This window comes from Scomber scombrus, chromosome 1 (assembly GCF_963691925.1).
Source record: "Scomber scombrus chromosome 1, fScoSco1.1, whole genome shotgun sequence".
In the NCBI taxonomy this organism is placed as follows: Eukaryota; Metazoa; Chordata; class Actinopteri; order Scombriformes; family Scombridae; genus Scomber; species Scomber scombrus.
In genome coordinates this window covers 32,955,386-32,977,569 of record NC_084970.1, presented here as the reverse complement: position 1 = coordinate 32,977,569, position 22,184 = coordinate 32,955,386, and the positions used below count along the sequence as shown (strand labels likewise).

At 39.5% G+C, this 22,184-nt stretch overlaps 1 protein-coding gene across 1 annotated transcript in view; it reads left to right on the top strand.

The window, feature by feature from the left end:
• The window catches only part of slc22a18 (solute carrier family 22 member 18), a 200,523-nt gene that overhangs the window by 68,577 nt on the left and 109,762 nt on the right, over positions 1 to 22,184 (top strand). The window lies entirely within an intron of this gene.

Sequence of the window (22,184 nt, the reverse complement as noted above, 5' to 3'; positions counted from 1 at the left end):
AGTAACATTAAGGCAGCTTTGTATGCTGTCAGTTAACATGAATGTGTGCCTATAAGGAGAATACAGAATACAGAAGGCCCTGTGGTGTCTGAAAAAAGGGGGAAAAAACTGGTGCAAACCCAATTTCACAACCCAGACATGATTTTTTTTTTTTTTTTTTTGCTTTAAAGCTCTGGATGTGCACTGCATTGATGACCTGATCCATGTGTTATTGAAAGAGGACGCAGTGTGTCTGCATGTTGGCTCATCGGGAGGCGCTTAGGTTTCAAACTGCGCAGCAGCCTCCGGAGCTCTGTCCTTGGTGCTGAAAGGCAGCCGCGCCGTTTGTTTACAACCTGCAGGTCTGCTGCATGCAAACCGCTGGAATTCATCCCCAGATATTTAAACACACACTTATCATGACTGTCAGTGTGTAATCTGACACAACAAGGACCAAAGTTCATGTCTGCTGAGAGCCTCGACGCGCAGGGGTCGCACGTGAAAAATTGATCCAGGGGGAGGAAAGAAGATCCCTCCTCTCCTCCTCACCTCTGCATCTGCATAGTGAAGCCGGGGCGACAAGCTTACCTGCGTTTTTCTTGTCGGTTTTTTAAATCTGTGAGGAAGAATCCGCATGCATCAGTCGGCGTTGTGCAGTCGCAGCAGCTCAGGCTTCATGCTGTCTGGGAAGTTTGAGGAGGAATTGAGAGTCTGCACGTCTGTCTGTCCACTTCTACATGTTGAAAACACGCGTGTCGTCTCCGGGGTTTCTGTTCTGTTTCATCCCTTGAATGCATTATCAGTCTGAGTTATCTCCCCCCCTCTCGCTCTGTCCTCATCCCAGTCTCCCCCCTCCTCCTCTCAGTTCTGCATGGACAGTTCAGCATCGACGTTTCCAAAAAAAAAAATGTTTTAAAGGGGAAACGACCTTCAACATGACCGTCACTGTTCAGGAGGTTTAGGAGGAGAGGAGACTGAAGTGAGGACTGATCGTGTCTTTATAGTCAAAACTAATGATAAAATAATAATAATAATGATGATAATGATGATAATGATGATATAGCTGGGAAGTAATTTTCTCCTTAGGCTTAATTTAGCTCTCAAAGTTATTTACATGTTCTAAAAATGTTCATTTTGTTTATTTTAAAGTGTTAAACTGTTGTGTTGTGAAGACTAATGTGTTGTAGATTAAAACTGACAGAGTTTCCAATGCTGTTACTACATTTTGTCACAAGGCGCCAGTGTTGGCTAATTATTGAATTACATTACTTCCCAGAGTCAGAAATCTCTCCTAACTAGCCAAAAAACCTCAGAGTGATGCAGTTTTGGTCCTACTGTTAGGATCAAGAGTAGAAGCATCTTTTCAACTATATTGATTTAGGAAATCACTCCTCACTAGGCCAATATTAGGAGAGCAGAGCTCCAGAGGTCTGACGTTCAGGCTATGAATGTATTATGAAAACTGGATAGGGCTCCAAAGGCTCAGCCTTGCAGCCAATTTTTCCGGTAGCCATTCGTGGTACTGCAGCAAAATCCCCCTGTGGACCAAAAAGCATTCTCCTTGTAAAAGAGACGTCTGTAAAACTGTGGACAGGACAACTAGAACTGTAAACAAGTTAAATCATGACTCTGTTATAAAAATTAGGATTATGATGATGTAATTCAGATGTCTTGAAACATGCAGTGTGTGTTCCTATTTTTACATGACTGTTCTTGACATTTGATACTTCTTGTTTTACCTAATAACTGAAATTACTGTAGCAAAAAGGAGAAGGTGCGAAAAGGTCAAGAGGCAGGGGGATTTTTGTCTACTGATTACGGGAACTGAGAAACCGTTACGTACTACCTATGTATGCTAGTTGTGAGAGGGGGCTTAAAGCCTCTCTGATCACGCTCCACGAGGAGCCTTTTCTATTAACTAACTTTTAATAGAAAGATTTTCTATTAATCTTACTCTGTCTGTTGCATTGGTAAACGCTCCGCTTGTACAAGCTAAATAAATTCAACTTAAACTTTTTTATTTCGAATCCAGTCTCCTTTATTAAGGGTAAACCATTTAATTCTATAATCTCTCTTTCTATAATGAATTTTTGGAGGTTTTATGTGTGTAAAACTTTCCTTGAGGCAAGAATGGCGCAAAATCTGTGATATCATCACAATGTAAAGTCTATTGACGCGTTCCATTTGTACTCTGAAGTGCGAATTTCCATGTTCAACTTGAATGCCGCCTTAAGTCGGATTTCCAACTCAGAAAGCCGCATGAACCTCACCAAGCCCCGACCTCATAAACCAAGATGGCCACCCCGCTCATCAACAGTGTGAAAGTTGTAGGAATATCCTTTCTACTTCTGCCTTATTTTTGTCTCATGCACCTCTGCTATCAATCTTACACACAGCACTGCCCAACTTGCTATGCTGTTTGTATGAGCAAAATACAGCAAAATGCATTTTTATCAGCTGGTATTGCTATCAGTGGCTAACCTGGCTAGTTTTATGACTTCTTGAGCTGGAACGCTTCAAACATTATTCCCACCTCTGACTTCCAACTTCCCATATTAAGTTAACCAAATAATGTGAAAGCAAACCCGGAAACTTAAAACTTTTTTTTTGGTGTATGCACCAGCTGAGCAATTGATATAGTACTGAATAGGCACCCTTTTTAGTCCAGTATTTGCATTGGCCTGTTACCTACAACACATCATACTCTCTGGCTCTGAGTGATGTAAACAGAAGTAGTCCTCCTTACTGACAGCAAGAGTCAGATGCTTCATAAATGAGTCTTAAGTCTGAAATCTGTAGTTTTAGTCTTACAGATTCCTCGGACTGATTCTCTTCGGTCTGATGGGTTTTTCTTTCTGTTTTCATGTAGACAACCTGGAGATTAGCATGGTGTTGTGACTCCATCATGTAAAGTGATAATGATTTTAATTATGCAGCCCATACATTAATGGAGAGAGTAGACAGGAGTCCAGGATGTCTTGCATTGAAAAGGTTTATTTACTTGATCAAGGAGAAATGAGCGAATGATCAGTACATGTTATGTTCTGATGCTCCCTTCAATTCTGAAGTTTCTCTCCTCCGGGGATAGACTTTAAACCACACAGATAATGCCCAAGGTTGAGCCATGCCCAAATATGGGCAGACCAACACATCTACAGTATACAGAATTTAGCCTACTGGTCTATAGCCAAAACATTGCTTAGACCTCCCTCTGGACCTTTGTCCTCCATCCAACACTATATCAAACCTCTGACTCCAGTTACCTTAACCCCATTCAGGGAAAACAGTCAAAGACATATCTGACCTTGGCTGCTATAGCAACGCCATCAGAATGCCTCCTGTTTTCCCCAAAAGGAGCAGACTCACTGCTTACCACTATCTCAAGGGGAGACAGTGCCTAAACCCAATATTTGGTGTGGCCTTGCTATGACCGCAAAGCCTAGTTTGACCCAGTGCATATTAGTTATGGAAAATTCCCTAACATAAAGTAGTAGGTAAATATGCACATACAGTGTCTGGTTAAAATATAGAATTTGAGACTGCTCAAACAGAGTTGTGTTGTATACTTATAATGATAATAAATATATATTCTGGTTAAAATATGCACGTTTAATGCACAGATAATAGATATTGGAGCCCCAGGAGCAGAAATGCTGAGTGAATCTTTCTTTAGGCATCATCAACTCATTTAGTTGAGCTCTAATCTCTGGCTGAAATCACTCAGTATGATTAAAACAACTGAGTTTCTGACACTCCTCCTCTAAATGTTTAACCCTTATGCCTCACTGGGGACTTTTTAGCCTTTTAATTTGCAATTTTGTGATAATTTTCGCTGTGTTAATGCATGAGAGATTGATATGGGTATACATTTTGTGTCCAATTTTGGAAGTTCAACCTCATTTCCAGTAATAGGTCTATAATAAACTGTGTAATCAAAATAATGATGCTCCTTAATGACAAAAATGTTCCCCTAGAAACCCATTAAAACTGTATTTTTTTGCTCCCACAGCCATTACAACATAAAATCATGCATCAATCTAAAACCCTGGCTTCAAAGTTGTAGTTTTTATTTTTTATATTTCTACCAGATTGAGACAATTTTATTATGTTTGCCCTATTGAGCAAATACCAGTTATTTTGATAGTTTCCACTAGGGGCACTGCTGCTGTATTATGGAGCACATGTAGCAAATGTATGCAACTAAAATGATGTGTGTGTGCTGATGTGGATGTCGGAGAATGTGTGTGTGTGTGCAGAAGATATATAAGGTACTGAGTCATAGGCCATAATTCCCAGCCCATCCCTATTTCTCTTCATTTAAGGTATTAAAGTTCTGCAACTGAATGAATCTTTGGTAGATATGATCAAGACTGAAGTGGGAAGGTTTTTCTTCAGTGTGATTTTTCTTTTTAAATCTGACATTGCACAAAAAAAATGCATTAAAACCAATGTTGTTGCCAATCACTGACATATCCCAGACTTTGATATATAAGCCTAATGTTCTGTTAATACACCTTAAACAGCAAGACAACTAATATTAATTCTAATCCTTTATAATGAACAGCTCAAAATGATAAGAATTAATTACAAAGAACACTTTTAACATTGCAGCCCAGATCATAACTCCAAATATGATGTGCATGATGTCGCAGATCTTTTGCTTTCTTCTCCTTTTATTTATTTTACATATACATATATATATATATATATATATATATACTTTATTACAATCCATGAAGACATGACACAGTCCAACAGCAAGTCTGCACAACTACTGCCTCAGTCCTGTTCATTTAGCTCATTCTGCTTGTCTCTGCCTGCAGCCGCCTTCTTACTTTCCCCACAACTCTACCATTCATCACCTGATCACCAGTTGCCCCTCAGACGTCTGCACTGGTCCCAATCACCTGCACACCTGCTCTCACTCCCCAGTCACCACCTGCCTCTCATCAGCCCCACTGGTTTATATACTGACTCGGGTTAATTCACTCCCTGCCAGTTCATCAGTGTTGCTCAATGCTTTTGGGTGCCAGTTGTTCCTGTTTACGTTGCCTGCCTGATTCCTGCAGTTTCTCGTTTCTCGGTTTTCTACTTGGCTTACCTGTCTGTTTGTCTCTTTGGATTTGTTTTCCTGATTAGACTTTCCTCTTATTTCCAACTGTAGGACTTTTAGTTTTACATTTGTGTTTGGGTCCTCCTGTTTGACTCGTTACACACACTCATGACGGGCAAATTAAACTGTAGAAAGATTCAAATAATGACAAAATATTAAACAATAAAACTCATATCACAAGGGTATAAGAATCTCGTGCAGAGATATTACATACAATGTTCTACTTTATAGATTAGGCCCAACACATACTATAGATCTCAAAATAATTAAGTTGAATCAGTTATTATATTGTGAAAACTTAATATTTTACATTCATATTTTTCACATTTGTGTATAGAGAAGAGCACAGCAGTATTTACTGTTATCTGTCACTTCCTGTTAGCACCAAACACCGCAGATCTGAGTCCTGTAGGTGGCAGCACATGACCGGAAAAACCTGGAACGACTCTGCATCAACTGCAGTGAAATGAAACAGAAGAGCAGTGTCATATCCGGAAAAAAAACAACATGCAAAGTTATGAACAGATTTAAATTGTGCACCTGTAAGAGATTCACTTGTAGTTTATTAGTGTGGATGAAGGACTAGGTGTGGATGATGTAAGTAAGTAGCAGTAAGCTGCAGAAAAAGTCCAACTGCTCCATAATCAGCTCAAAATAATTTTATTGCATGGCCAATAGTTTGTTTTAATCCAAAAGAAATGAAACATACAAAAGTAATGGCAGGGGTTTGTAAGGCATATTCACTAAAACATAAAACATATCAGTGAAGGGTAAAATAACAAACCTTACATTCACTTACATCATTAGTCTGTGATGTTTTTCTGTCGCTCAAATTACAAACAAAATGCTGTTTTAAGAACATTTCATGAACCAATTTCATGTTTTCCCAAATCCACATTCACTGTATCAATCCATTCATCTTCCATACTGCTTATCCTCTACAGCAGGGGGCATTCAATTAAAATTCACTGAGGTCCAATTTGTCAAGATTTCCCTCAAGTGAAGGTCCAGAACATCATAATGTCCGTGTTATGTTTCAGTACCTTGAAGTAGCATCGTAGTTACATCAGCATCTGTCAAATTAACACAGTAGAATTAATTTAATAGTATTTGCATTCAACTTGTGGTAGTCAAATAAATAATTAAATAAAATGAGTATTAAAAAAGAATAAGATAAATACATTTTCTTTTCTTATATCAAATAAAATGCATTACAGAAAGCTTTTGATTGTACTTCTTAAAAGAAGAAGTAAAAAAATAAAAAATAAAAAAGAATCCCCTCTTACTTTTAAGACTCTTTTCTCTGTGTGTATCTCACCGACAGTCGAGTCTCTCTGCATGCCAATCGCAGCTGACACTGAGCGAGATGTGGTGTTCACCCTGGACGGATCGCCAGTCCTTTACAGGGCTAACATATAGTAGCATCGTAGTTACATCAGCATCTGTGTCTAGTGGCTAGATTGTAGACTGTCAAATTAACACAGTAGAATTAATTTAATAGTATTTGCATTCAACTTGTGGTAGTCACATAAATAATTAAATAAAATAAGTATTTAAAAAAGAATAAGATAAATACATTTTCTTTCTTATATCAAATAAACTAACTAACTAACTAACTAACATATAGTAGACAAATAACCATTCACATTCACATCTACGAGCAATTTAGAGTCACCAATTCACCTAAGCTGCATGTGGGAGGAAGCCAGAGTACCCAGAGAAAACCCACACAGACTAGTTTTTACAAATCCAGGAAAACTCAAATGCTTTTTAAAAATCATATTCATCACTGCATAACCAAGTCTGGATTACAGGCTGAGCAAAGTGGGCAATTGTTCAACTACTCAAGGGTCCCAGAAGCTCCCCGGTGTACTCCATTTCCACATGAGTCCACATAATCTGAAATTGTTATTCCTTAACCCTCCTGTCGTCCTCCCGGGTCAAATTGACCCCATCTCTTTTTTTTTTTTTTTTTTAAACACTTTATTTGTAATTTTCTGTTAACATATAAAACAATCATATTCTCTGTATTACAAATAACTATAACAAACAGTCCCGACAATAGACAGAGACATTTCAAACCCAAAATCAACGTGACAAACTAGTCATAGACAATAGACAGGCAAAGACAAGAAAAAAAAAAAAAAAAACCAAAAAAAAAAAACCAAAAAAAAAAACAACAACAACAAGTGCACTTAATACTTCTTATTACAGAATTTGTTCAAGGGCAGATGTAAAGATTCAGAGTTCCAGTTCCAGACCAGGTAAATTGTTCACATAAGTTATTAGAGAGTCCCAGGTTTTGTGGAATCTGTTGATGGAACCATTGAGAGTACATCTGATCTTTTCCAGTTTAAGGTTCTGCATAACGTCCCGAATCCAGTGGTGATGAGATGGAGGAGTAGCAGCCTTCCATTTGAATAAAATCAAGCGTTTAGCTAATAAGGAGGAAAAGGCAATGACCCTCTGTAAATGAGCAGGGGGAACAGATCCCGTTGGGTCAGAAAACAAACCAAAAACAGCAACCAACGGAGAAGGTGAGATGTGATAAGCATAAGCGTTAGAAATTACTTCAAAAAAGGATGACCAGAAGGGGACAAGTTTTGGACAAGACCAGAACATATGATAAGAAGTAGCTGGGGTCTGTTTACATCTGTCACATAGTGGGTCTACATTCGGAAATATTCTTGCTAATTTAGCTTTTGAGAAGTGTAACCTATGCAAAACTTTAAACTGTATTAAAGCATGTCTAGAGCAGATGGAAGAAGAGTGTACCCTAGTAAGGGCCATATCCCATTCCTCGTTGGACATCTGAGCCCCCAAGTCATTTTCCCATTGCTCTCGTATATGTGAAATAGGGTGGTTGCAGCAATCCATAATATGGGAATAAATAAATGATATTCTGCTTTTGTTCAGCATGTTAACCCTTAATAGGGAATCCAAACAGGAAGAAGGGGGAAGAGTAGGAAAATTAGCAAACTTTTTACGAGTAAAATCTCTAATCTGCAAGTATCGCCAAAAATGATTATTGGTCAGACCAAATTTTCTGGATAGCTGTTCAAAGCTAGCAAAAGTGTTGTTAACATACAAGTCTTCAATACTATGAATACCCTTATTATACCAAATTTTGAAGCCATTGTCCAATAAAGATGGCTGAAAAAGGTGATTATGTATTATTGGAGAGTGAATAGAAATACTCTGAATACCCAGACATCTTTTGAACTGGTTCACGATACGTAAGGATTGAGTTACAATTATATTATCTTTAATATTGTTAACTAGTGGTGGTAAGGGAGCACAAAGTAAGGCAGGGAGTGAATGTGGGCTGCTTGTGATCTTTTCAATCTGGAGCCATGCGGGGATCTTATCATTCCAATCTTTTAACCACAGAGAAATGGCATTAAGATTTAAATTGACCCCATCTCTTTTGACTGTTCCTTCTTTCCTTCCTTCCTTCCCTCTTTCTTTGCTCCCTTTCCTCCCTCTCTCCCTCCCTCCCTCCCTTCCTCCCTCCTTTCCTTCCTTCCTTCTTTCCTTACTTCCTTCCTCTTTTCCTTCCACCCTCCCTCCTTACTATTTTCCTTCCTTCCTCCCTTGTTCCTCCCTCCTTACTCCCTTACTTCCTTCCTCTTTTCCTTCCGCCCTCCCTCCTTAGTCCTTTCCCCCTTCCTTCCTTCCTTCTTTCCACCCTTACTCCTTTCCTTCCTTCCTTCCTTCCTTCAATCCTTCCTTCCTTCCTTCCTTCCTTCTTCCTGTCCTTCCTTCCTTCCTTCCTTGACCTGAGGACAACAGGAGGGTTAAAGCTCAATTTAACATTCAGTTTACAAGTTTTGTTTGATCAATAGTGACTTTGGCATTTTTGTGTTTGTGTGTCCGTCCACCAATCAACTAATTAACCAGTTCTTGCAGCTCTAATAGTACTACTATGTAAAGGGGGGCTCAATAGAAGAACCTTTGCCATGTGTATAAGGAGTAAGTGTGTTTTTTAAACTGAAGTTAGCCTCTGAATCTGATCAAGTGTCTCAGACATCAGAATAAATTGAATTGAAACTCATGGGGGGGGCGGGGGGGGGGGGACGGGACACCACAAGAATGATTGGCAGTTGTAATAAAGAGGTTAAAACATGAAATAAAAATGTTATGGTGCTTTAAAGTGTGAGCCAAAAATATTATTTTCCACATCTGCCACTTCGGTAACAAGACTGCTTCTCCAGCAGATGGCACTACAACCCTTTAATGAGATGTTTCAGTTCAGAAGCACCTCTGCTATCTCTAATCTGAGCTCATTTAAACAAACAGGCTTTATTCTTTTAATCGTATATTGAGTGATATAGCAGGATTTCTGCTTCATATAGGAGGAAAACTTGTCTTTACAGTCATATCATGTAAGCTCTTCAGTAGCTCGTCTGCCTTCTGTGATTATGACTGAAACAACCAGCAGCTTTAATCAACCAGTCTGCTTCTTGACCTTTCAGTTTTCTTGCAGTAACGACAAAATGAACTGAGCTGGTCCTGTAATACTATTTTAAAATGTGAGGCTTTTCAGTAATTTTCTGGAATAGTACTTTATGTGTGTGCATATCAAAGCCTGATATACATGATGTATCTTATTCCTCTATATTCCTCTGTTGTTAAAAAAGTATTAAAAACATGTCAATGAGCCACACAGCTGCACTGGGTGACATGTTCCTTCAAATATTCCTTTATGGACACAATAGTTTGTTTAGAAATGGCCCCAAAGACCAATAAAAGTGATCACGTCTTCGTTGAGTCTCCAGAGAGTAGTCCTGTGTAAAGCAGACACGCTATGTTCACAGTCGGTGAGTCACGTGAAGAAGGCCCCAGGCCGGATTATCCATATATTGCATAGTGTATAGTGTGGAGGCACCAGCCAATTTGCCGTCCTGGGGGGGAACAAACGTGAAAAAAATGAAAACAGCTGAAATGTAGCTGCTCCTGTGTGTTTTTCAGCACCACGGAGGCATGGAGAGACAGAGAAAGACCTTGTTTATTTCAGTAATAACAAGCAGACACTTTATCACCGATAAAAAATGTGTTCAAAGTCCATTTTTATTAATTCACCCTCCTCTGTGGGATAAGTACACCTTCAAATTCCTGAGTGCTACAGTTCATACTTCAACTATTTTATTCATGCTTTACAAAAGCAAGAAGGAAAGCACGTTCTTTTTTATAAATGTATTTGTCAATTCTGACAAGGAAAACCAAAAATGCCTTTTTTTTGTAATTTGGATTTCTCATTCTTTAAATATCTGTTTCTGAGAATAAAAAAAAAATAATATTGCAATACATTGTCTCAATCTGCTGTTTCTTATACCTATATAATCATTCAGCTGTTGAAATGGTCGCTTGCAACAGTCATTATACTGTTTTAATACAAACTATGTAAAAGGGTTTTGCATCTAGTCCTCATTCAAGCCATTAATGATGAACATGGTGACATTTAGTCTGACATGTTGCATTCAGATTTGAGCATCAGTGTCAGAACTAGCAGGCTCATGTCTTTCTATGGTGTCTTATTTTACATGTAAAGTGGGAGGAAGGGGCGCACCCAAAAGCACCACCCTGTGTGACTCAGGGCTTGGGCGGGCCTAATTTTTCATTGGCTAATAAAGTTTCAGTATATGAGTGGTTGAAATTGGAATTTTGAAAAATGTTATCATATGGACATTATTAGATACTGTTAGATACTCATATGCCTGACTGATTGGAAAGCAGATTCAGTTTTGGCAGCGTTGAAAAACACTGTTGGCATGAAGGACCTCATCACATACTTGATGGCGCTGCAGTTGTGACTGGCAGGTTAACTCGTTTTTCTTCTCTGTTTGGAATTAAAATTGATTTTGAGCATTTTCTTTCTCGTTAAATTGATTGTTTAAATGAAACACACGCAATAGGGAAATAAAATAGGTTCGTAAAATCAACTGATGGATGAGTGGCCACGGCTCCTCGATGTCCACTATGATGTGTGTAAGCTAAACAGAAGTTAAGCTCTTCTACCATTTCCTGGATCTCATATACCTGACCAACAGGAAAACTGATTCAGTTCTGGCAGTAGTGAAAACTGTTGTCACACACTTGATCTTTGGATTGGGATTTAATGGGAATGCAGTTATGACTGGTAACGCTGTGAGTGGGAGGGGTGGGGGGGGGGGGGGGGGGGGGGTGTTTACCTTTCATTTCTGTCATTCTGTGTGCTGCAGTAATAAACTGCCAATGTGAACCAAAAACATTGGTGACATATCTGATGTTCTCTAAAGTGAGATAGGTTGTCAAAGAAATGTCATCCCACCAAACTTAATTTTTTCAATGGAATAGGAATTCTTCTAAATAATATCCTTGATAAGAGATCATTTGCACCACGGAGAGACACGCTGCTCTTTCTCTTTCTCTGGTTTATTTGAGGAGTAAAAGGCGCTGCTCACAATATAAGTTTATCTTATTGTTAAATGTGTTTTGGGCGGGAATACATTTATCGAAACATACTCCGACACGTCAGACGCATCTGTATATTGATTGGCTGCACGTTTTCTCTTAAGTTAAAACTATTTCAAAAAAGTCTTTTTTGGCTGCGAAGTGTGGCCGGCGTGTGTTTATGTAAACAACTTGTTTTTTCTCTTTGTATGGAATTAAATTCCCTGAGGTCAGCTGGAAGTGAAGGTGTCGCAAAAATGTTTATGTATTTGTATATTTATGCCCATTTAATTGCAGCAAGTAAAGGACACACAACGGCTCTCTCAACATGAAGTGTTAAAAAAAAAAAAACCTTCAGAAAAAAATCACTGCTGTGATGAGAGCCTCGGAAGAGAAAGTGGAGACCTGAAAACATCCTGCTGCTTAAGAGATTGTACTCATTCCTTGCTACATATCGTTTCATTGCCGCCCTCCACTTACAAGCAGATGTGCTCCTCTAACCTGGCACGCCTCTCTAAGCTCTTCCAAAAGGAGGATATCATGTTCTTGGCAACCAAAGAGCAGGTAGCTATAATAACTCAAATCAGTTCAGCTGTAATATTTTAACTTCGTGTTTATTTTGTACAAACAGAGTTTGCCGCAGTTGATCTTTTCATCTGAGTCAATTTGGTATGTAGCTTTAGGCTGATTTAATTGATGTAACTTCAATTTAGTCGCTGCTTAGTTTTATTTAGATAATAGTTTGCTGACATTTGTTTGATCAGGTGATTAATCCGTATCTCGAGATGTGTTTCAGTGAGGTTGGAGTCATGGCTGCTTTTTGGTTGCTGCATCCTCTACCAGTTACACTCTCCCAACCAAACCGCACACGAATACCTGAGGACACTGGTGGGGATATTGTGATAAGTTGATTTTGGCATAGTCCTTGAAGAATGGGCTTCTTTCAAGGAACAAGTGGTCCCTGGTCCGCCCAAGGTAACTTTTAAACGTTACATTTTCCCCATGACTTCATCATGACCAGTATTGACCAAAATCTGAACCTTTTCAGAACGAGGCTCAGCTGGCTATATTGTCAGTTTTCCTCGAAATATGAGGAGTTTGGGATCGTGTATCAAACCATAAGCCAGCTGGCTGCCATTACAGCCCCGTTCAGCCGAATGCGAATGAGACTTCATCATGATCAGGTTAAGAAATACCGCTCACATAATGGCACTTACTGTTTTTTTTAGCTATCAGTATTTTTAAGATTTCAGCTATCACAACCTGAACAGTTCATGTATTGTTAGGTCAAGACAAACATCCACAACAGGCCACAGACAGATCTCAATAAATGGCACAGAGGTATCTGACTTCCCATACGAGGAGGCAGTCGAAATGTTGTTTGAGAAACCCAGGAAAATCCACTGTTGTGACATAAGTTGGACGCTCTGTAGGGGTAAATGACAACTTGCAATAACAAAGCTGTTTTGTAGTATTCATGGTTTTCAAATGGTCATATCAAAGTTTTCATGAAACGTGTTTCCAATTCCGAAATGCCATTCTTTCCACATTTGGACTGGATATTTTTTACTGTCTGAAATCATTTTGATGCAAGTATCTTTTTCACTGTTAGTTATTGAAAGTCTGTGCTGACCGCAGGTACTTTATGCAGATTTAAACTATTACTAAAATCCTTTTTGAATTGTTTATCTGGTTTCTCTTAAGTGTCAAAACTGTAAACATGTCCATGTTAAGAAACATTTTTTTTTTTTAGAACAATGAGAGACTTGCCCACATTACGAGAGAAGAATTGTCCTTTGACAACGTTTTACTGAAGTTCCTTGAGAGGGGTCAGCCCCACGTTCCCCCATTTCTAAGAAATGTCTTCCCATCAAAATGAGGCCCTATGTTTCTTCAGGCCTACATTCCCACAGCACAGGTAACATGTTGTTGAAAATGCTTGAAAGACAGGTGAAATTCTTCATTTTATTATTAAACTGGGGGAACGTAGGGCTGAGGGAACACAGACACGCTCCTCTTTAAGAAATTCACAATGTTAACAGTTTTAAATATAACGTCATTTTAGACTTGATTGACCCCAAAAAGAGAGATTCACGCTACAGCAGTGCAGGAACCTGATAAGAACCAGGAGTAATAAATACAACAGAATGACATTACATTACAATATATCAGGTTTTGTATACACAGACGCACACAAACTACTAACGCTGCAAACTTCTCTTACAACTTTAGTTCCAACCCATTCTCACAGCAGATCATGAAATAGTCCCAAAATTAAATCTATAGTTTCATGTACATGGACACAAATTTTACAATCTTTTCGTGACACTCAACAATATATTCTATAATGAATCTACAGATTACATTTTGTAAATATTTCATGAACTGCAGTGAGACTCTGTTGTATATTACAAAGTCAAGAGGTTGTGATATATAGCACAACAAGCTAGCCAAGAACTACTCTACAGAGACTGAAAACCTGACAGTTATTATTCTTTGGAGCTGCTTCTAAATAAACTAACATGCTCAACCTCTTCATAATGAAGGAAAATGTCACCAAAATGCAGCGGTGTGGCTCACTGACGTCAGTATTCTTTTCAATAGTATTTCGACAGCAACGGAGGTCTACAGCAGAGAGGAATAGGTGCAATACTTGCATCAGTTCATGTTGTTTTGACTCTGCACATGACATCTGATGACAGTAAGAAAAATACAGAAAAATTGCCAGCCGACAGAAAATAAACAGAAAGGTGCACTATATGAGGCAATAGATTTGATAAAAGATGGTTTCCATCTACACTTGACCCTTGCAGAGGGTTCAAAAATCACAACATCCTCTCACACAGTGATTTCTGCACTGCACTGCACAGATCGATGATGTAAAATGTTGTTAGAGGGTCTGAAAGAGCATTTCTTCCTTTAACACACTTGAACCTACAGTACAAAGACAGCAGAAGTAGGTGCACACAGTCAGTGTGAGTGCTGCTTTGCACCAGAATCCAGCCAAGACAATTTAATCAAGTCATCTCCCATATTTCACACAGCTAGAAAATTAAAAAGAGATCACATGTGTCAATGCAAATTTGTAGAGAGGCTGAACCTCATCCCCACCAGCGTCTCTCCCCCTTTGTGCTCCATCCATTTTCCCGGTAACTTACACCCCTCAGTGGAGGAGAGCAATGTGATTTCAGCAGTAATGTGTTTCTATTGCTCCTCCTGCGATGCCCTGCGGTATCACTATGACACCTCTGCATGGAGAAGCTTGGAGGGCTTTGGAGAGCCTAATTTACCTCCATAATCTTTCACAGTCATTGACATGCTTGCATGGTATAATGCACTCATGCACACACAATATACCGAGCTAGAGGGATAGAAGAAGTCTAAACACCAGAAAAAAGGAGTCCTTGTACATGGCTGAGTTGAGAGTGAATTAACATAGTGAAGACGCTGCATTATGCAAATGTATTATGGTTCCTCTCTGACAGTGCTGGTAAATTGGATGATGTTTTATGATGATGTAAGAGAGAGTTAAGGCACGGCGGATCAGTGCATTTAATACCTTTTTGATATGTGTCCTCCTCCTTGAGCCCTGCCTCAGCTCGTCCTGCTGCGAGACTCCGAAATTCGTCAGCTTGCCTTTTCGCGACGCTTCCCACAAGCTGTTATGATTCTTGGCGTTCGGGCTGTGCAGAGTCAATAAGACAATAAAACAGCACTGGATTAGCCTGCAGATGAGCAGGGGGACGAGGCCGCCCGGAGGAGCTGAGAGTGTTAAACCTTACTAAGGGGATAAAAGGATTGGAAATGTGTTTGCCTGTTGAGTGGCTCACCCAGCAATCATTTAATTTAGTTAAAATAAAATAAAAAGATTTGACTTGTGTTTGGTGAGGTTTGCAATTTTTAAAGAGAAATAAAGATAAAGCAATCATCGACAAGGTCAGACGCTTGGAAATAAACAAGAACTAATCCAGTTACGGTGGCTAAGGTTGAGTGAAATAACAGAATATTTGCAGTGATGCACAAAAAAAGACACACACACACACACACATATATAGAGCAACACACACAGGACGGCGGCCTTGGCTTTGTTCTAAAGCTCTTAGCCGTTTGTCTAGTGTTACACAGGCTCCATTTACTCCTGATTGCCTGTGACTGGTGACCTCTGAACCCAATCCACACAGGTACTGCAAGAGGAACCATCAATACTGGCAGCAGGTTGTTTTTGCCTCTAGGTTGGTGGATAAATGATGCCCTTGGTGGACACACACACACACACACACACACTTAAAGGAGAACCACAAACACACACACTCATACAAAGACAAACTGTAAAATGTTATGGGATTTCTCAGGTTTTTAGACAATTTACAACAGATTTCTTATATTTCTCATCACAATTAAACATTTTTCTGCTGTGTTTTATACATTTGGATGTGTTTTGTCAACCGTTCCAGGCAGCCATTGATTTTCATTACATTTCTTGAAAAAGTATCTTGAAAAATATGCTCATTCTTCATCACAGTGAACATTTAGTCAGTATTATGTTTTATGTTTTACATTATTTCTAAATGGCAATGATTTGCAGACTTTTCAAATTGATCTACAGCTAAAATGCTTTACCACACTTAATCATGATAATGTAACTTGGAAATGAATGCAGGCTAAATGTCCGCTGTGAAGATTTACACAACAGGAACGTTTCAAGAGTAATGTATGAAAACCAACATTTCAAAGCCTGCATTCGAAAATGTTCATGCAAACATGAAGGGTGATGTAACTGTAATCTTGAATCAAATCAATATTCCATCATAGCAAAAATAAAATATGATATAAAACTAAACTTTTTCATGCATTGTAATGATGTTGTTAACTGGGATTATCTGGGAACTTTCCATATTGGTGCGTTTAAGGATGCTCCAACATTAAAGATCTCAGAGTCAGTGGATTAACAGCAACGTTTCTTCACACCTTTTCAGAACCCCCCCCCCCCCCCCCCCCCCATATTAATCTGATGTCAATTTAATCCTGTTGGTCTCATTTCTGAATTAGCACCCAAATCAACATTATAAAAAAGTCACAATGGCAATCTTATGAGACACCATCGACTGCTAGATGTTCCAATTGACTCCCCTTCAAAAAGCAATCAAATCAACTTCTCTCAAGAAACACTAAGTCAATGATTCATTATGATCTCAATTCAAGCCCCCTAAATACTGAACTAGTGGTTATTTTGGAAATTATTTCTCCATTAATAAGATTTGAGGACCTGCACCTGCTGCTCTCCTTTAGCTCAGGGACTCACACTGAATCGGACTATCGTTGCAATAGGTTTAGTTTTACTTGATAACACTGTTTGCCCTATTAGCACAGTTTAGCTAACGTAGCTAACATTAGTCCTGTAAGCTAAATTTGCTTCAGTCCGAAATAGTGGTCTGTTTCCACACTCCTTTTATGTGGAAGCTCCTGGCCCTAAACAGATGAACTGGTGCCACAGCTCAGTTTGTCGATCTTTATATACAGTCTAACGTCAGATGTTGTAACATTTCTGTATCATTTTCAACACAGTCTGAACTGAACGCTGTCAGATAAATGATCGCAGCAGCACCAAGTAAGATATGCACAGAAAACAAACACATTCGTACAATAGTTTTCACAGTTTTATTTCCTTCTTGGTTACACTTATTTAGCAAATATGGTTAATTAATGCAATGCGTCTGACTTTAAAAGCTTTAACATCAGAAGAACATTTATCAGGGTGGAGTATCTGTTTAAAATCTCAGAAGCTTAAATTGTTAACACACTGAAATTAAGCGACACTTGTTCCTTGTGCATCCGCCTTTGAAAATGGTCAGGGGGAAATTCATGCTGTAACTACACAATACCAGCGATTGTTTTTCCATCAGTACCAAATGCTCAGATCTTCAGCCGAACACCTTTTCTGCTTTTCATGATTTCATTCGCTTTCTAAAAAAAAACGTACACGGAACAGAACAAGCTTTTGCAAATGGCTTGGCGCTTATTTGGTGCTGAATTTAATGTATAAGCTTTCTCAAACATCCTTTATCACATCTTTTAAGTTTGCATTACAGGAGCTAAATTCCAGTAAGCTATACGTCTTTAACAGTGACAACACATAGTCAATGATTATTCATAAAGACCTAATTATGTATGCATGCACTGAAAAAGAAAGAAATGCAAACTAGATGTAGACAGACTAAAAAAAAAAAACATTGACATACACCCACGCATATACTGTACTGTACATACTGATACTCCCACTCTCTCTTTCACACACACATACACACACACACACACACACAAACACAAACACATCTATTCAGGGTGATGAATCATGGCCTTGTGGCAGGAGGCCTTGATTTCGGGACATCATCCAATATCAGGCCTTGGGGAAAAAGAAGTGATGATACACACACACATATATATATACACACAGACACACACACACACACACACACACACACACACACACACACACACCGCCTATCCAACTCCTCCCTTCCTCCTCCCTCCTCCTCCCCATTCCTGCTGTCTGAAGCCCTTGTTACAGATACAGCAGATTTAGTTGGGGGGGCCAAACACCCAGGGACGGCACTCTCCGATACGACCCCCCCCCCCCTCCCCCCGCATCCTCCCTTCCTCTGCTTCCACTCCCCTGCCCAAGCCTCCCATCACACAGAGAGTAAATGTATTCATCTCATCCTCTCCGGCCAGAGAGGTCACAGCCTTATCTCGCCCTCTGCTGTAGCGCTGTCAGCTCACCAGCCACAAACCATAACTTCTAACTGCTAGCAAGAGCGCCGTGTGGTCAGAGGCCGGCGAGGAAGACAGGGAGGCATGTGACGAGGGGGGGGAGAGGGAAGCAAAGAGAGAGAGAGAGAGAGTGGGGGGGAAAGAAAGAAAGAAAGAAAGAAAAGGGTATGTCAGAGGTGAAAACGATGGAGCATGCAAAAAGAAGAAAAGTGCAAAGGGGAAACTGGGAGGGCTTAAATAAATCAATTTTAGCTGGCTTGTTATTTTATCATTCAGCCCTTTAAAGAATCTACTATCATTTTACAGATATATGTGCAGTGATCAGCGTCATTTAGTCTCTTTTAAAGTTGCAGTCAGCAATAATTTCCTGTCTTTTCATGGTAACAAGTGTATTTCAGTGACTTTTCACCCAAGTTGTTAATCACTTCACAGTAAGTACTTAAACAGACAATTACTGATTTAATGGCTACTCAGGGGCAGTAGAAACAAACTGTCAACACAACATTGAAATATTATCCTTTACGTTAATGTGTTGAACTTGTTAGTTAAATAGTTGTTTCTTTCCACATCCAGCTGTTAAGGAGCAGCATTATCATTCATTTGGAGTCGTGTTTCCGTCCACCTGGTGAATGTAAGTCCAATATTAACTCTGTTAGCTCTGTTTTTGGTCTCCACCAACTCCCGAGGGAAATATCTGGCTCTTTAGCTGCTAAATGCTCCTCTATGTTCACCAGCTAGTCTACAGCTAACTGTGTTTGTTTGTTCTGTGTTGAGATGGTAGTGTTGATTTTTTAGACCTTTTTTTTTTGGTGCTAAAAACAGCTGCTTGTTAGGTCCGGAAATATTGTTGAGTTGTTTATTGGTTGCAATGAATTGAGGCTCTTGTAACAGCCCCAACACAGGACTGCTCTTTAGTTCAGCATTTGGTTTAGTTTCTCTAAATCCTGTGCTAAACCTTAAACGATGCAGAATTGGGATTATATTTGATCGGCGGGGAAATATCCTTTTTTATTCTTATAGTCACTAACAGGTCAAAACATTTTAGACTTGAGGTAGATGAACAAGTCAGTCCAACACAAAACAAACATTAAGATTTGTGGAAGATAAGACGTCTTTTTCCAGTGTAGTTTCCTCCAGATGACACTAGATGTTACTGCAGACTCTAAGATTTAATGGAAATGGATTCACCACATTGGTTTAGATTTGTTCATGAATTAAGGAGACTTGAAGCCTGAAAATCTGATAAATTACTTGTTGACAGATGACTTTTACAGTGAATTTAAAGAGAAATGAGGATTTATGTAAAGCGAAGGATGGGAGTGAGGGTGGAAGGCAGTAGAGGTGGCGGTGGTGGGATTACAAGCAGGCGCCCCCACCACCACCGCCGCCATGCGTTCCTTCCCTCGACGGGAAGTGTTTTACAATGCAGCCGTCAGATGTAGAGGAAGGCACTTCCACCAGAGTCCAGTTAATTAACCACATCAGTTTCTTAATGTGATCAGTTTTAATTAAAACGGAATTTAATCAGGAGTGGTAACAGGAGGGTAGCGGTGGTGACAGTCGGGGAAGGGGAGGGTGAGGGGTGTGTGGAGGTTACGCCACAGTAGGCAGGTTGCTTAAATATGTGAATGCATGTGTGTGTGTGTGTGTATGTGTGTCGGGAGCTGCAGCAGCCCAGGTTTCCCTCACTTCAGATTTGTGGGCGTCTAATTAATATGGATGGAGCATTAAGCCTTTTGGACTCTGGTGCCTCTCATTTCATGACTATTAATGATTTTAATGAACTGGGCTAATAAGGCCGTTTTTCTCCGCTGAGCTCTGGAAGGGCTGTCCGACACACGCCAGGGTCAGGAGGACGGGCTCCCCCGGCCTCCACATGGGAAATTAAAACAGCACTCACAAACCCATTAACGCTACATTGTCCGTGCGCTCATCAGACGCTCTCAGAAACTCTGTTTATCATGGAGGAAGACAACGCCGACGGGCAGGTAGAGGAGACAGGTCACATGGCGTAACGTGAAATGGAAATTATAACACTGAATTAAACTAAAGCTCTTTAGAAGCATGAATACTTAAAAAGAGCAATTTGCTGATTTTCTTTTAATGTGAATTTTTGGACATTTGGTGGCAGAGAAGCCAAAAGGAAACAAGGTGAGGGAGGTAAATGGGTATGAAATGCAACAAAGGTCCCTTGTCGGACTTGAACCAGAGACATATGAAGCATGCACTGGCTATAAGGGCGCTCCACCAATTTTCAACTGTATCTTTATCCATCCAAATTAGGGATATAGGATGAAGAACAGTTGTTAATGTTCTCTGTGTGTCTGGAGTTCAGCTGCAAAATCTGTTGTTCTTCCAGCACGAGCGAAGTCATTTAAGGTGTACAGTGATGTAGTAGGGGCAAAGAAGAGCTACAAGCTATATTGGTAGTGGTGCCTTCAATGACTGTCAAATATATCAAATCTTCCAAAACACTATCAATAGGAATGTTTTGCTAGCAACAGGGAAAAGCAGACCACTAAAGTATCACACAACCACACACTTTAAAATATCATTTTATTTGGAAGACCTCTTTACTTACCCTTTCTCCCTCTCCTCTTGATCCCCCTTCCCCTGGTTCTAACTGAGGTTTCTTCTTGTTAAAGGAGGGGAGTTTTCGCTTGCCGCTGTTGCCAAGTGCTGCTGATGTGGGAATATTGGGTCTCTTTAAATTAACATCCTCTATATGAGAAGTACCTTGATGTGACTTTTGTAGTGATTTGGCGCTGTATAAATAAAGATTGATTGATTGACTGATATAAGGTCGAGTATTGCGCAAACCGGACTGGAGCTACGTTACAGTGGCAGCCAAGAGAGAGGCGGTGCAGATAGAGTGGAGATGGAACAGAAGACGCTGCATGGTTTTGGTTTATCCTGACTTTTTTCCAACAGAATATTATATCAGACTTTGACTCTGAATACAGAACAACAGCGAAGGTGGTGTGTTACCTGTAATTTATGAGGCTGCATCCAGGTTCAGTCCAACTTCTTTTCATCCCTAAAAGATAAAAGAAAGAACAGTTTGGTTGTAGTTTTTTCAATCACTTCATCCACAATTGTTAAGTAGAGATGGAAGACTGAGGCTTTGTCTGCTGTCCACCTGCAGCTCAGGCTTGTGTATCGTTGCAGTTCTTGGTAAATTTTAGGATATGAAACTTAAGTTGCCTAATTACAAAGTCCCAAACTGCACATACATTGTTTTTCACAGTAAATATCACTTGTTGCTTTTACTTCACGTGAAGTAACAATAAGCAAAACACATTTTTGAGCAGATGGAGACTTTAAAGTCAAGTTATATTCAGTTTTTGTGGTATTTTAAAACAGATTTTATGTTATTTGTGCAAAAAAGATGAAGCCTGTACATATGTAATTTGTGCTGTTGCTTCCTTTATGTATATGTATATATATAACTCACCTGGTTTAGTTTAAGATTGCCGTCATAACTTTTATGGTAAAAAATAAAAATGCATATTCAAATATTCAACCAACGTGTCACATTCACAATATATACACATCTTAAGAGGCTCAAGCGAAGCCTTAACTTTAAATTATCAATACATGCCGCCACAACTAGATAGAAACACAATCTGATCTGCTTAATGAATGACAAACCGCTTTACGTGAGCAGAGAAAAGCAACCTTGATGCATGAGTATTTTTTTTCTTCTTCTTTCTGTTCAAGCATCCATCAGTGAATCTACTCCAGAGAGCTATTGTCCCGTCCTTTGGGAATGAATGTGTCTAGTCTCATTTTAGTTCATTGAATCAACTCGAAAACAGTGAAACACAATCAAGTAGCTGCAGCAGAAATGCCACAAAAGGCTTTTGGGGATGAAATAAGAAAACAGTTT